General features: G+C 37.0%; 1 pseudogene; it reads left to right on the top strand.

The window, feature by feature from the left end:
- Positions 1 to 918: 918 nt before the first annotated feature.
- On the top strand, positions 919 to 2110 carry LOC111758152 (melanoma antigen preferentially expressed in tumors-like; annotated as a pseudogene).
- Positions 2111 to 15056: the final 12946 nt, after the last annotated feature.

The raw sequence follows: 15056 nt of genomic DNA, 5'->3' as shown, positions 1-15056 counted from the left end.
ATCTGGAAAACAATAAAGTAAAACCATGGACATAACTTGTTCTGTGAGTGTTCTGCAACCTGAGCAAACATTTCTAATACATTTTAACTTGAAAAACAAGTTATATCTTGCAATATGATTAGTACAGGATGCTGAATGTCATATGATCACAACCGAGCCAATGATTCTCTCTCTCTTGCTGCAGGATTGTGCAAGAGGTTATCCAGAAGATCTCATCTGCAGAGGAGGAGAAGACAAAGGCAGAGGAATCTGTCACTTCAAATGAGATTAGAGAGATGTGTAAAATGTAGGAAACAGTGCAAAATTTTGTAGAAAATCACCATCGAACAATGAGTATGTTTAGCAATACAAGGTGGGATTTCAGTGAAATCCTCAAAAAGAGGCAAAAGCAATGTAACTGGATAGATTTCTTATTAAAGTTGCATGAAACAAAAAGATTTCATTGAGCCAATAGATACCAGTAATTCTGTTGGTGAGAATGACAGTTGACCTATGCAATAATCCTCCACCTGTTTCTCTCACACCAGTCAGGAAGATTTTTTTTTTTAAAGGCAAATGTAGGTTAATTTATTTTTCTTTATATTTTGTAATTTCTTTATTGTTTTGTATTATATTACAATACTGTAATCATTGTTATATGAGCATTTTTGGGTGGTAGAATGAATGATCTGAGTTTCCATTATATCTTAAGAGGAAATTCAAGTATACAAGTGCTTTGAATTACAACATATTTCTGGAATGAATTATGCTTGCAAACCAAGTTTTTATCGTACTGGGATGCCAGGGGCTATTCTGAGTTGGGTCATCCTTTACAGAAGATGTTATCAGTGGAGGAAGAGACTGCTAAGCCACTGTGGGCACTCCCACCCCTGATTGCCCTTGAGTAAACAGGATTACTTTTGGAAAAGATTAATCAGGATGACCATGTAGTTCCAACCAAGAGTCCTGGAGCTGACTGGTCAGAGCCTGGTAAGGAAGGGATGAGACTTGGACACTGGCGTACCTGAGGAGCTGTCCATAGAGCTCTTTTCACTTCTAAAGACCCTCCTCAACCCCACTCGCCTGGCCCTCCAAGTGCAACTCCCAGTGTCACCCTTTATTCACGCAGTGTACCCCTTCAGCTGGCTCTTTTTAAGGTTTTGTAAGATAAATAAACTCTTAAATAGCAGCCTATTCTGGGAGATGCAGTGAGACCCTAAAGGCAGTGGTACAGGCCTGACATTTGCTTGCTTCCATCTGGGGACTCTGATGAAGGAAAGGCAGCTCACAAGGAGACTTTTTCAAGGGGCACTCAATGGGTTAGATGAGTTATTGTTCCAGGGGGTTTGCCCCAGGAGGTGGGAACTGCAAGTGTTGGATTTAGGTGAAGATGCACATCAGGACCTCTGGGTTGTATGTTTAGCAATACAAGGTGGGATTTCAGTGAAATCCAGAACCAGAAAGATGTGTGGTCAGTGATGGAGCCAGAAGCTGCACAACTCATGAAGAAGAAGCAGAAATGGTTTTGGGATGGGGCAGAGCAGCCTTTAGCTCCCGTGAAGAGGCCCATTGACTTGTGTCTCAAGCATGGCAGACATGATGAATTGCTCACCTACCTCATTACAAAAGTCAGGCACAAAAAGTTTATTATACCTGTGCTGTAAGAAGCTCAGGATTTTTGTAGTACACTTGCAATATGTTAAGATGATCCTGAAAATTGTGCAGCTGGACTCTGTCCAGGATTGGATATGAATTATATTTGGAAGTTTTCTCCCTGTGGGAATTTTGCCCTTATCTTGGGCAGATCAGTAATCTGTGATGGAGAGACTCCTTTCCCACATCCTCATGTCTTTCTACATTTACCTGGAGAAAGAAGAGCAGTATGCCAACCAGTTTCTGTCTGCATCCCCTCCAGGAATACTCTTGGGACCTAACTTCCTTCCTCAAAGGCCACCTGAACAAGGTGTTTGGGTGCCCCAGAGCTCTTGCAGACAGCCGCAGTCACTGCCTGCTTTAAGAGCCAGACTTGGTGCATCTATCCCAGTGCCTCAGCATTAGTCAGCAAAAAACCTTGACCTTGAGTGAGGTCCATCTGATCACTGTGAGCCCTGAGCTCTCTGAGTTCTTTTAGAGGGAGCCTCCTTTGTCTCAAAGAGCTGGACTTTGATGCGCGAGGGATCATGGGTCCTTAGTCACTGCCATATCACCTGCTCTGACCAGTGTTCTCACTTCACAACCTCCTCCCTCTATGGGACCCTATCTGCATGGCTGTGCTGCAAGATCTTCTGTTCCTCACTACTGAGCTGTGCAAGCTAAGCCATGTGCTGTATTCTGCTCCCTTGGAGAGCCATGAAGACAACTGAAGCATTCTCTCTCTCTCTCTCTCTCTGTTCTTCTGTCTCTTTCTCTAGGTCTGTCTGTCTGTCTGTACATGCTTGCAGTATGTAATGATTATATTCACTGTACATGTACATAATACATTTTAATTCCTTTTTTTCCCTCCCTCCTCCATCTCTTTTATTTTTCCAACACTAGATTCATTTATTTATCTTACAAAACCTTAAAAAGTTAATTATCACGTATACAAATTAAAACAAGACTAATAGGCCAAAGAACATATAAACATGCAAAACAATTGTACGAATTAAGGTACACTTTTAGACACTGTCTATACTGAACCACAATACCTTTTTTCTTTGTCCCTATTATCTTTTATTTCAATACATATACCTATTTTTTTTATATAAGAGAAACCATGATGCATTTAAGTTGTTGCGTCTGAGTTACTTCACTTAATATTATGGTTTCAAGGTACATCCATTTTCCTACAAAAGATTCAAGTTTATCTTTTTTTATGGCAGAGTATACTACATTGTGCATAAATACATTTTTTAATCCATTCATCTGTTGATTGTCATACAGATTGTTTCTAAGGTTTAACTATTATGAGTATCAGTATGCATATATCTCTGTGGCATGATGTTTTTAACTCTTTTGGAAAAATGTCTGGAAGGGGAATAGCTGAGCCAAATGGAATTTATATTTCTAGTTTTTTAAGGAATATCCATACTGGTTTGGATAGTGGTTTGTATAGTGTATCAGTGTACAGTCCTACCAAAACTAGGTGTTCCTTTCTCCCACACTCTCACTGGGGTTTGTTATTGGTTGATTTCTTTATGGTAGTCATTCTTTCTGGAGGGAGATGGAAACTCACTGTTGTTTTTATTAGCATTTCTCAAATGCCAGCAATGTTGAACATTTAAAAAATGTATTTATTGCTCATCTGGATTTCTTCATCTGAAGAGTCCATTTGTTTTAGGTCCCTAGTTTTGGATTGGATTTTTAGATTTGCAGGCTCTAAGGTTTTGAGTCCTTTATATAAACATTAGTCGTTTTTTTGAGGAGGAGCTGGCAACAATTTTTCTCACTCTATAGATTGTCTTTTCACTCTGTTAGTAGTTTGTTTTCATGTGTAGAAGCTTTTTAATTTGATGTGGTTTGGGACTTCCGGGAGAACATGGAGGATAGATAGCAGCAGCTACGGAGGTTCTCCGAGATACCCCACTTAGAAACCAGGAATGGGGCGGTGCGAGGAGTCCTAAGCAAGGGGAGATATACCCTGCCGACCCAGGAACGATCTAAGCTAAGCGAAACCAACTGGAAACGCAATCTCGGTGCTGTAACAGGAACAGATAAAATCTCAACATGGAAGCTAGATCCCGCGCCATTGGAAGCCGAGATTTGAATTTCCTGCTGCTGCTGCTGCTGCATCCAAATAGACATGGCAGGGAGAGAGATTACAAAAACTCTGAAAGTGGGAATTAGCAAATGGAGTTGAGAATAGGACTGGCAGGGAGCCCTGCATTGACCTGTGGTGAGTGAGCCGAACGGGGACCCTTCCATAGAGTAGGAGGCTTCAGCAAAGGACATATTGGGACCGGGCAGACTTGCTGGAACAGGACTCTGCAGTAACTCTAGTGGCATATTCCCCTCTCAAGTGGGATTGGTGGGGAGTGCCTGGCCTGGGTGACGCCGCTGACTAAGACCCAGTAGGCTAGCCCAAACCAGGTCCCAGCGCCTGGAGGTGCACCCTAGCAGTGAAGCCTTCAGTAGGTTAACCTGGAGGGGCGGGCCCAGCAGAGGCTGCCCAGGTCTGTGTCTCCCTAGTACACTGCAGTGGGTGGGAACACCTAGCTGGTGCAATTCAAACAAATTGTAACTGACAAATTTTTATAACATCACAATTTGTAATAGCCAGATTTTGGAAACAGCCTAGGTGTCCATCAACTGAGGAATGAATAACAAAGATGTGGTATTTTTATACAATGGAGTACTACTCAGCTACAAAGAATGTCACATGGAGATATTTATAAATAAATGGACACAACTTGAGACCATACTCATAAGTGAAATAAATCAAACTCACATGTATAAGTACCATATATTCTTCCTAGTGTAAGAAATGGTAAGAGTACACAAGAGTTTATGATAATCATGATTCCCCATTACATTGCTTTGAAGTCTTATAATGTTTGCATTCATTAGTTGGGATGGTTTTATCCTGGTTTATTTGATTTTATTATCTGTGATAGTATGAACAGCTATTTTGAAGAAAACAAGACATTATAATAGCCAATGTTGATGGAGACAGAAGAATAAAAGCTTGATGGGACTTCAAAACAAGATGATACTAAATCAATTGGAGACTTGTTTTCTCCAATTTGGTTGACGCCCATTTTGGTTTGATTCCTGTTCATGAATTCTCTACCTACCCCTATGTCTTCAATTTGTCTTTTGGCCATTTAGTATGATACTGGCTGTTGGTTTGTCATAGATGGCTTTTGCATCTGTAGAAATGCATCTATAGAAATGATCATGTGATTCTTACTTTTGGCTTTATTGATGTGGTGGATTACATTTATCGATTTACATATGTTAAACCACCCCCGCATGCCTGGGATGAATCTGACTTGGACATGGTGTAAAATCCTCTTGATGATTTGCTGCATCCTATTTGCCAATATTTTATTGAGGATTTTTGCATCTGTGTTCATTAGGGCGATTGGCCTGTAGTTCTCTTTTTTAGTTGGATCTTTCTCACGTTTTGGTACTAGAGTAATATTTGCTTCTAGGAATGATTTAGGGAGGATTGCTTCCCTTTCAATTTCATTGAAGAGTTTGAGGAGTGTTGGCATTAGGTCTTTGTATTTTTTGTAGAATTCTGTCTGTGCCTGGGCTCTTCTTTGTAGGTAAGGACTTAATTACATTTTCAATTTCATTAATAGAAATTGGGTTATTCAGCAGTTTTACATCTTCTTGACCCAACTTTGGTACTTTATATATTTCTAGGAATCTGTCTATTTCTTCTGTGTTATCAAACCTATGAGAGTAGAGATTTTAAAAATAGGTTTGGATAATCTTCTGTATTTACACAGAGTCTGTGGTAATTTTACCTTCTTCATTCTTTACTGCGTGAATTTGAGCTTTTTCTTTCCTTTTTAAAGTTAGGTTGGCTAGGGGCTTATTAATTTTTTTATTCTTTCAAAGAACCAACTCTTTGATTCATTGATTTTTTTGGATTGTTTACTTAGTTTCTATTGCATTAATTTCTGCTCTGATTTTTATAATTTCCTCCCTTCTTTTGGCTTTGGCCTTGACTTCTCTTCCTTTTCTAGATGTTTGAGGTGTAGCATCAAGTGTTTATTTGTATTTGCTATGTTTTCTTGATGTGGGAACTCAGTACAATAAATTTTCCTCTGAGGACTGCTTTCATTGCATCCCACAGATTCTGGTAAGTTGTATTTGTATTTTTGTTTGCTTGTAGGTATTGTTTAATTTCTTCTTTAATTTCCCCTGTGACCCACTGATTGCTCAAGAGTGTATTATTCAATTTCCGTGTGTTTGTGTTTTTTTTTCAGTTTCTTTTATCATTCATTTCCATTTTAATGTGCTAGATCCAACAACATGCAAGGGATAATTTCAATTCTTTTGCATTTATTTAAATATGTTCTGTGGGCTAGTATATGATCTATTTTAGAGAATGTCCCATGTACTGCTGAGAAGAATGTGTATTCAGATATTGTTGGATGGAAAACTCTGTATATGTCTACCAAGTCCATTTGTTCACAGGTGTGTTTCAGTTCTGTTACTTCTTTGCTGATTTTCTATCTGGTTGATCTCTCCCTTGGTATCAATGGTGTGTTAAGATCTCCTGTTATAATTGTGCTGTTCCTAATTTGATTTTTCATTTCTGTTAATACTTGCTTTATATAACTGGGTGCTCTGGAATTTGGTGCATATATATTTAAGATTGTTATCTCTTCTTCTTGAATTTTTCTCCTAACCAGTATGTAGTGACCTTCTTTATCCCTTAGGATCATTCTTGGTTTGAAGTTCACATTATCTGCAAACAGAATAGCTACCCCCACTTTTTTTTTCAGTTCCTATTGCATGAAGTATTGTTTTCCGTCCTTTGACTTTCAGTCTGTGTGAGTTTCCTTTTGGGTTAGATGGATTTCTTGTAGACAGCATGTGGTTGTATTTGTTTCTTGATTCATTCTTCCAGTCTGTTTCTTTTAATTGGTGATCTGAGACCATTTACATTAAAGGTTATAATTGTTATATATTGGTTTATTGTTGACATGTTATCTTTCTGCTGTTGCATCTTTATCTTTCCATTCTGTTTAATTGTCTGCCTTGGTTAGTGGTTTTTTCCTTTGTGTATCTAAACTGTCTTTCAGTATTCTTTATAGGGTTGGGTTGGTGATTGTGAAGTTCCTCAGCTGTTCTTTGTCATGGAAGTATCTTATTTCTCCAATTTTGAAGGACGGTTTTGCAGGGTGCATCACTCTAGACTGGAAATCATTTTCATTTAGTATCTGAAAAACTTCACTCCATGCTCTTGTTGACTTCATTGTTTGTGTGAGAAGTCTGCTGTGATTTGATAGGTCTTCCTTTATAGATGATCTGTCTTTTGTCTCTAACATTTTAATATTTTATTCTTATGTTGGATTTCTGGGATGGTGATTATTATATGTCTGGGTATAGTTTTATTTTGGTTATGGCTATTTTGGATTCTATATGCTTCACTAATCTAGTTTCCATTCTCACGTTTCTGAAATTTTCAGCTATTACTTCTCTAAATAGCCTCTTGATATCATTTGTGCTATCCCCTTCTTTTTCATTTATCCCTATTAATATTATGTTGTTTTTCTTTGCATCATCTTGTAGCTGTTGAATTATTTCCTGATTCCTTTTTTTTTTCAAAAGATCTTTCCTTTCCTGTTCACTAGCTGCAATCTTGTCTTCGAGGTCTGAAATTCTATCTCACTTTTGTTGAGTCAGTTTTGACAACATTCAACAGAATTGTCCTCTGTCTGAGAGACAATTATAATTTTTCCCACTCTGTGAGTTGTCTTTCCACTCTATTGATAATTTATTTTGCTGTTCAAAAGCTTTTTAATAGGATGAGATACGAGTTGTTGATTCTTTGTAGTATTTCCTGTATGGTCAGGGTTTTGTTAGTGAAATCTTCACCTACAAATATGTCTTCAAGAGATGTGCCTAGTCTCTCTTCCAGTAGATTTAGTATTTCTGTTTTAATGTTTGTATCTTTGATTTATTTCAATTCTAGTTTAGTAGATTAGATATATTCTTAAAGAGTATAAACCAGACTTAAAAGTCAGCATACAATGGACTACTTTTAGAAAATCTCTGTCTTATTTAAGTTTGAGGTCAGCCAGGGCAACACAATGAAATCCTATGTAAAACAAACAAACAAAGCAACCTTATATGGCACATAAAATGTCATTACATTACAAACATATATTACATATATTCTAATAAGGGAAATCGTAGTTAAAAGTCTTTAAAGTCAAACAGTATGCAAAACTGTAATATTTGCTTTCTGAAATACACTAAACTTTCATCTTTTAAACAACAAATATGTATACATAAATGTGTATTCCTACACATATCCATATAAATATACAAATGCATTTGTAAAGGACTGTGGGTATATATTCCCTATCTTGAACATTTATTTCTATAATATTTATAACATTTATGTAACCCAGATACCTCACATGAGATATGTACTTGAATTATAATAATTTTGTTTGTTTAACTATAGGACATTTATGAAATCAAATTTTTTTTTTGGTGCTGGGAATTGAACTCACAATCTCATGCTTGCCAGGCAAGTGCTTATGCCACTGAGCTATATCCCCAACCCCAAAATCAAATTTCTTCATGTGAAAAAAGTTGTATTTCAATCTTCCTAACCCATAAACAATATAAGATAGATATTGTAATTAAGAAGAATCATATTTACATTTGTATATATTCATATTTTAATATACTATAAAATAATAAAAATACTCTACATATAAGTTCAAATAACTCTAAAACACAAAATTTTTATTGACTGAAATAAGTTAACATTCAGAGAAGACAGTGTAAAAGTTCTGATTTGAAGTTTTAGAGATGCCATGTACAATTCGTTACAATTGTTTTCGTTCATGGTCTGAATCTGTATCTCATACTATGAAGTGCATCATTAATTTGCAGTACAAAGAAAAGCACACAAAAACGTACACTATTCCTAAATTATTAAACTCAGAAAAATTACTGTAGACAGAAAGCCTGACATTGGGATTATCTGATATAATACTACTAGTCCTATTTCAATTTTTAAAAAAGAGAAAAGAACCAAGCAAAACAGAAAAAAATCAGTCAAAACAAATCAGTGTAAGTGATACAGGACTTCAAAACAAGTTAATAGGAAATTCACAATGGCTGCCATAATGCCTCTTGTTGTCTTTAAAACAGCTGCCTATACCTTCAGACATAGTAAAATCAAACAAAACAGAGCAGAATAGTCTACTTTAAATTTCTTTCCCATATTATTTCTCAAGCAAAATATACTCATTATAGGAAGAAAAATGCCATAATATGTTTGACTGCATGTGGCTTTCTTAGTGTAATTACTGAAGTTCTGTATTTTGCTAGAGTACTCACTTACTGTACCTTTTATATGTTGACCCTCCTTGAAACATAGAGGGATTACTAAGCAATAAATAGGTAAATAATAAATAGGTGAGGCAATACAGATGAAAGAAAAAAAATATAGTATTGGTTTTTGATTTCTTTAAAGCCAAAGTGCTGTTAATAATTGCTACTGACTCACAGAACTAGACAAAGTACTGTGTATTAGAGCCTCAGTACTCTTACCAGTGATTTCTCTTGGTTACTATTTGCCTAAGAAGTGATAAGCCATTTAATTTATAGAAAGAAAGTCTCTGAATCCTTCAGAAAACAGCCAAGCAATTCCTCCTCAATGCAAAATAATGGGGTGACAGAGTGTGGTTGAGAAACCAATCTTCAAAAATATCATGTTAATTGAATCCAGCTGTGTGTTAGAGTTTCTAGCACTTGTTAATAGAACTCAGACAGCTCCTTGTGACTGAATTCCACAAGGAGTTTCTCCAGGTTTTTTTGTTTTGTTTATTTTTGGGACAGGGTCTACCTATGTAGTTTAGACTGGCCTTCAACTCACTATACAGTCCTGGTTCTCCCTTCTCTGCCTCCTGCCTTCCATGCCTGGCTTCTTCAGGTTCATTGACTCTTCACTGTTTTCTCCTAATTATAATGTTTTGAGGAGATTTTAATTTAGCTGGAGGAGATTTTTGTTTTGCAAAGGCAGAGGGAGCTATTTGAAGGTTAAACTGCCATCCAAATGTCTCTAACTCGTGGGGAAGCAAAATGTTTTGCTTGAACTTTTCAGCTGTCTCTTGACTCATAGGAGACCAAGCACTGACAAATGTTTCTGGTTTGTTTTGTACAAGATGAACGCTCTCTAATTGCTGTGGTAAAGGTATTGGCTTCACATTGTGATGTATGCATATTCTGAAATAATGATATTGTTTCAAGAACTAGGTGAAGAGATCTTATTTCTCTAGAGAAAGTGCGCTTAAAGTTTTTCTTCTTTATCTTCACTGAGAGTGCTCTTAGGCTTTGGGTGAGGGTTTTGAACAATCAGGTAAGCAGTCTTGGCAGTCTTCCTATGTCTAGTGCATGTATCAATGACATTGCTCTTTTCATGTTGGGGCTGTTGGGCAGGATCAGGGTAATGGACTTGTCATTCCTGTCCTGAAGCTCTGTCAGCTGGCCACTGCCTGTCAGCTACTGGAGCCTGGTTAGTGATGGCCATGGTGGACAAGAACTCAAGTTTTTAGTCATTTTATCATGAATGGGTGTTGGATTTTTTTTTTGTCTCTTTGAGATCGAGTCTCACTATACAGTTCAGATTGGTCTTGAGCTCACTTTGTAGTTCAGGCTGGTCTTGAACTCCCAACAATCCTCCTGCCTCAGTTTCCTAGTTGCTAGAATTACAGGAGTGCACCACCATACTTGGATTTGGATGCTGGATTTTGTCAAATATTTTTTCTGTGTCTATTGAGATTATCATGTGATTTTTGTCCTTGATTCTATTTATGTGGTATATTACATTTATTGATTTATATATGTTGAACCATCCTTGCATCCCTGAAATGAATCCTACTTGGTCATGACATATATGATCTTTTTGATGATTTGTTGCATTCTGTTTGCCGTATCTTATTGAGGATTTTTGTATTTGTGTTTATTAAAGAGATTGCCTAGTTCTATTTTTGGTTGGGCTCTACTTGTCAGGTTTTGGAATCAGGGTAATGCTTGCTTTCAGGGATGGCTTTGGGTATTGCTGCCCTTTTGACTTCCTTAAATAATTTGAGGAGTAGTGGCTTTAGATCTTCTCTAAAATTCTTGTAGAATTCAGCAGTGAATCTGTTGAGATACGGGTTTTAAAAAATTACCAAAAATTACTTCAATTTTACCAACTAGCTATTAAAAATTTTATGTCTTGTTGGTCAACTTTGATAGTTACTGATATTCTTTTGCATTTCAAAGTAGGTCAAAGTAGTTACCAATATTATTCTGAATTTCAGCAGGATTTGCTGTGATTTCATTTCTAAATGTATGGATTTTGTTTTTTTCTTATTTGGTAAGATTAGCTAGATTTTGTCTATTTTGTTTAATCTTTCAAAGAAGCAATAATTCAATTCATTCTTTGTATTTTTTGTCTCAATTTCATTAATTTCTGCTCTGGTTTTTACAGTTTCCTTCCTCATATTAGCTTTGGGTTTAGAATGTTCTCTTTTTTTAACCTTGAGGTGCACCATCAGATTATTTATCTGAGGAAGTTTTGTTTTCTGACCTGGTTTTGTTCATTCCTCCTTATGTGAGCTGGTGGTCCCCTGCTTCTGGGTGTTTACCATATTGATGCCAAATTTAGCGCAGGTACCCCATTGAAGTAGTACACCTCAGCTCAGAGCTCCTGACTCAAGCAATCCTCCCATTCAGGGAGGGTATCAATCCTACCCTTCAGGTAGTTAGGCCTAGAGGCACATATCTCCATGCCCACTCGTTCTGTTTTTCTGATGTAGAAATTCACTGTTATGAATGTTCCTCTCAGGACTACTTTTCATCTCATTTCATAGGTTCCAGTATATTATAATGGTGTTATCATCTGAATGTAGAAACTGTCTAATTTCTTCTTTAATTTCATCTGTGACCCATTGATTATTCAAGAGTATTGTTTAATTTCTACATGTCGGTATAGTTTCTGTTGTTTCTTTTGACATTGATTTATAGTTTTATTGAACTATGACCTGATAATATTCATGGAGTAATTCTGATTCTTTTGCATTTACTTAAGCCATGCTTTATAGGTTAGTATGTGGTATACAGTATGTCCCTGACTTACAAACGAGTTCCATTTTGGGACAATTGTTTGTAAGTTGGATTCATTAACAAGGCAACAGAGTGAGTCTCATACAATACACTTATGAAAGTTTGAAACTCAAATATTCATAAATTAGAGACTTACTGCATTTTGGAGAAAGCCCTATGTGTTGCTGAGAAGAATGTGTATTTGTTGGTTTTGGATGAAAATTCTGTAGATATCTATTAAATCCATTTGATCAAAAGTTTGGCTCAACTCTGATATTTCATTGTTGATTTTTTAAAAAGAGAATAAAACAAAATAAAGCAAAACATAACAGAGCAGCACAGTGCAAGCAACACAGGACTTCAAAACAAGGAGACAGGAAATCAACAGTGGCTACCATAATGTCTCTTGTTTTCTTTGAAATAGTTGTCCATACCATCACACACAATAATATCAAACGTTTCAAAATATTATAAAGCCATTCAAAAGAATGAAAGCATTACAAGACTTCAAAACCAGTTAATAGGAAATGAACAGTGGTTTCTATGATGTCTCATTTTCTTCAAAACAGTTTCCCATACCATCACACATATTAAAATCAAATAAAGCACAACAGAATAAAATCAATCAAAACAAAAGAATAAAAGCATTATAAGACTTCAAAGCAAGATGATAGGAAATCAGCAATGGCTACTCTAATGTCTCTTTTTCTTCAATATAAGCTATTTATACCATCACACATAATAAAAATCAAACAAAAAATCCCAGAATAAAACCAACTAAACAAACGAATGAAAGCATTATAGGACTTCAAAACAAAATAATAGGAAACCAACTATGATTACGATAATAACACCCCATTATGTTCAAATAGCTGCCCATACCATCAGACACAGTAAAATCTAACAAAACAATATAGAGCAGAACCAAACCTAAAAAAAGTTGTGAAAACAATACAAGAATTCAGGACAAGACAATAAGAAATTAATAGTGGTTACCCCCTTACCTTCCTAGGTGTTTCTTCTCCTATCAGTTTTTTAATACCTATTGTGCTTTTTGGATCTCCCTAACTCCTTCTGTTTCTTATGCTAGGGTTCATCTCTATGAGTTCAGCCTGTTTTACCCATGAACATGATCTCCAGTTGCATCCATTTACCTACAAGAGCCTTGAGATTACTTTACTTAATAGCTGGGTAGCTTTCCATTTTGTGAAATATCTTATCTTATCCATTCTGTGGTTGATTGGTAAGTTCCTTCCTTGTTTTCTGATCTCCTGTTTCATGGAACAATTGCTTTCTCTCTTTTGATTTTCAGTCTATGAATTTCCTTTCAAGTTAATGTATTTCTTGTATACAGTGTATTGATGGATCTTGTTTCTTGATCCACTCTCCCTGAAGGTTGAATTGAGTCCATCTACATTAATGATTACAACTAGCATACACTGGTTTGTTTCTGCCCTGCTATCCTCCTGCTGTTGGCCCTCCACTTTTCCCCTTCATTCAGTTGCCTCTCTTGTTTGGCAGTCCTCCTCTGCTGCTGTTTCTGGAAACATGGTCATCTTTATCTCTCTCTAGAATATCCTTTAGTCTCTCTGTAGGGTTGGTTTTGTGGTCATGAATTCCTTCAGTTGTTCTTTATCATGGAAGTATCTTATTTTTCCATCAATTTTGAAAGATAGCTTTGCAGGGTACATTAACCTGAAGTTGTTTTCTTTCAGGATTTGAAACATTTCACTCCAAACTCTTCTTGACTTGATTATTTATTTTGACAAGTCTGCCATGATTCTGATTGGTTTTTCTCTATAGGTGATCTGTCTCTTTTCTCTAATAGCTTTTAATATTCTGCTCTTGTGCTGAATTTCTGATTATTATATGTGTGGGTGAAGATTTACTTTGATTATGGCTAGTTGGAGTTCTATGTGCTTCACTTATCTGATTGCCAGATCCTTTTCCCATTTTGGTAAGTTTCCTGCTACTGCTTCTTTTTTATTTCATTTGTGTTGACCCCTGCTTCTTTACTGATACATATCACTCTTAAATTATGTTTCTTTGTGTTGTCTTGCAGTGTTGACTTGTTATTTCCTGGTCTCTGGTTATTTTTAGGAGATCTTTCCTTTCATGATTGCTAGCTGTAATCCTGCCTTCAAAGTCTGAATGTCTATCTTCAGTCTCTTTCCAGCAGTTTTGTCAGCTTTTGATTGACTTTTAAAATTTCTTGGATATCTCTTTGAATCTGTTTCATGCATTGCGATTGTTTTCTATATTGTTCATTCAAGGTTTTCATCATTTTTCTATGCTTCTCTTTTTAATCTATGTCTTCTTTAGATATGCTGAGCAATCCTTTCATTATGTTTGTCATTTCTTCTTTTACATGAGACATTATATCTGATTTGATTATTTTACAATCTCATGAGGTTGTTTCCTTACTTCAGTTGCTGTCCTCTTGGAGATTTCATGTGGTGACTTCCATTTTCTCACATGACTCTCCCATACTTGTTCTGTGTGGGCTGGAGATATGAGATTGCCTTTTGCTCCTTCATCTTGACATTATCCTGGGTTCCTTTCTACAAGCTGGTCGTGAGGCTCCAGGCAATTTCTACATTGGCTGTGCCTCTGCAGTGTAGGGGGATGGGACAGGCATCTATCGGCGTTTCTCTGACCCCAGGTTTACAAGAAGCTAGGAGGGCATGGGGTGGGCTTCTCCAGATCTTTGCAGCTACATTGGGGCTTCCCCAATGGCTAGGGATGTGTAGAGGTGGGGCTGCTTCTCTCCACCTGTGTGTCTATACTGGGATTCCTGTGATGGTGGCAGGCACAGAGGAATGTATTTGCCTGATTCTGCTGGTGGGTGATAGCTGCCTGAAGGACGCAAGGATCTCCAATGGTGGCCTACAGGTGCATGGGGCATAGCTGGCCTTGTGTTCCTGCTCCTGCTGGTTGCCTGTAGAAAGCAAGCCTTTTGGTTGTAGCAGCCAGCAGGCCAAGGTGGATCTGATGGTTCTCTCTGCATATGCTGGCTGCACAGAGGAAACAGCTTCCCAATGTTAGCAGCCAGCAGACAGAGGTGGATATGCTGGTTCTTTCTGCCCACACTGGCTGCCCACAGGAAACTGTTGATGTTTTTTGTCCAGTTGATTTGTACATTTGTGACAGTGGGGTATTGTAGTTCCCCATTACAGTTGTACTGATGTTTATCTAGTTTCTTGGTGTTCACTTGTGTTTGTTTTATGAAGTTGGGCGCACCAGCTATTTGGTGTGTATATGTTTATAATTTTTCTTCCTATAAAATTGTTCCCTTAACTAGTATATAG

This window comes from Cavia porcellus, unplaced genomic scaffold (genome assembly GCF_034190915.1).
Source record: "Cavia porcellus strain 051 isolate PalLab524CR breed Dunkin Hartley unplaced genomic scaffold, mCavPor4.1 scaffold_26, whole genome shotgun sequence".
NCBI classification, from domain to species: Eukaryota; Metazoa; Chordata; class Mammalia; order Rodentia; family Caviidae; genus Cavia; species Cavia porcellus.
Note: the sequence above shows the minus strand (reverse complement) of the source record. Positions and strands in the feature narration are given on the sequence as shown.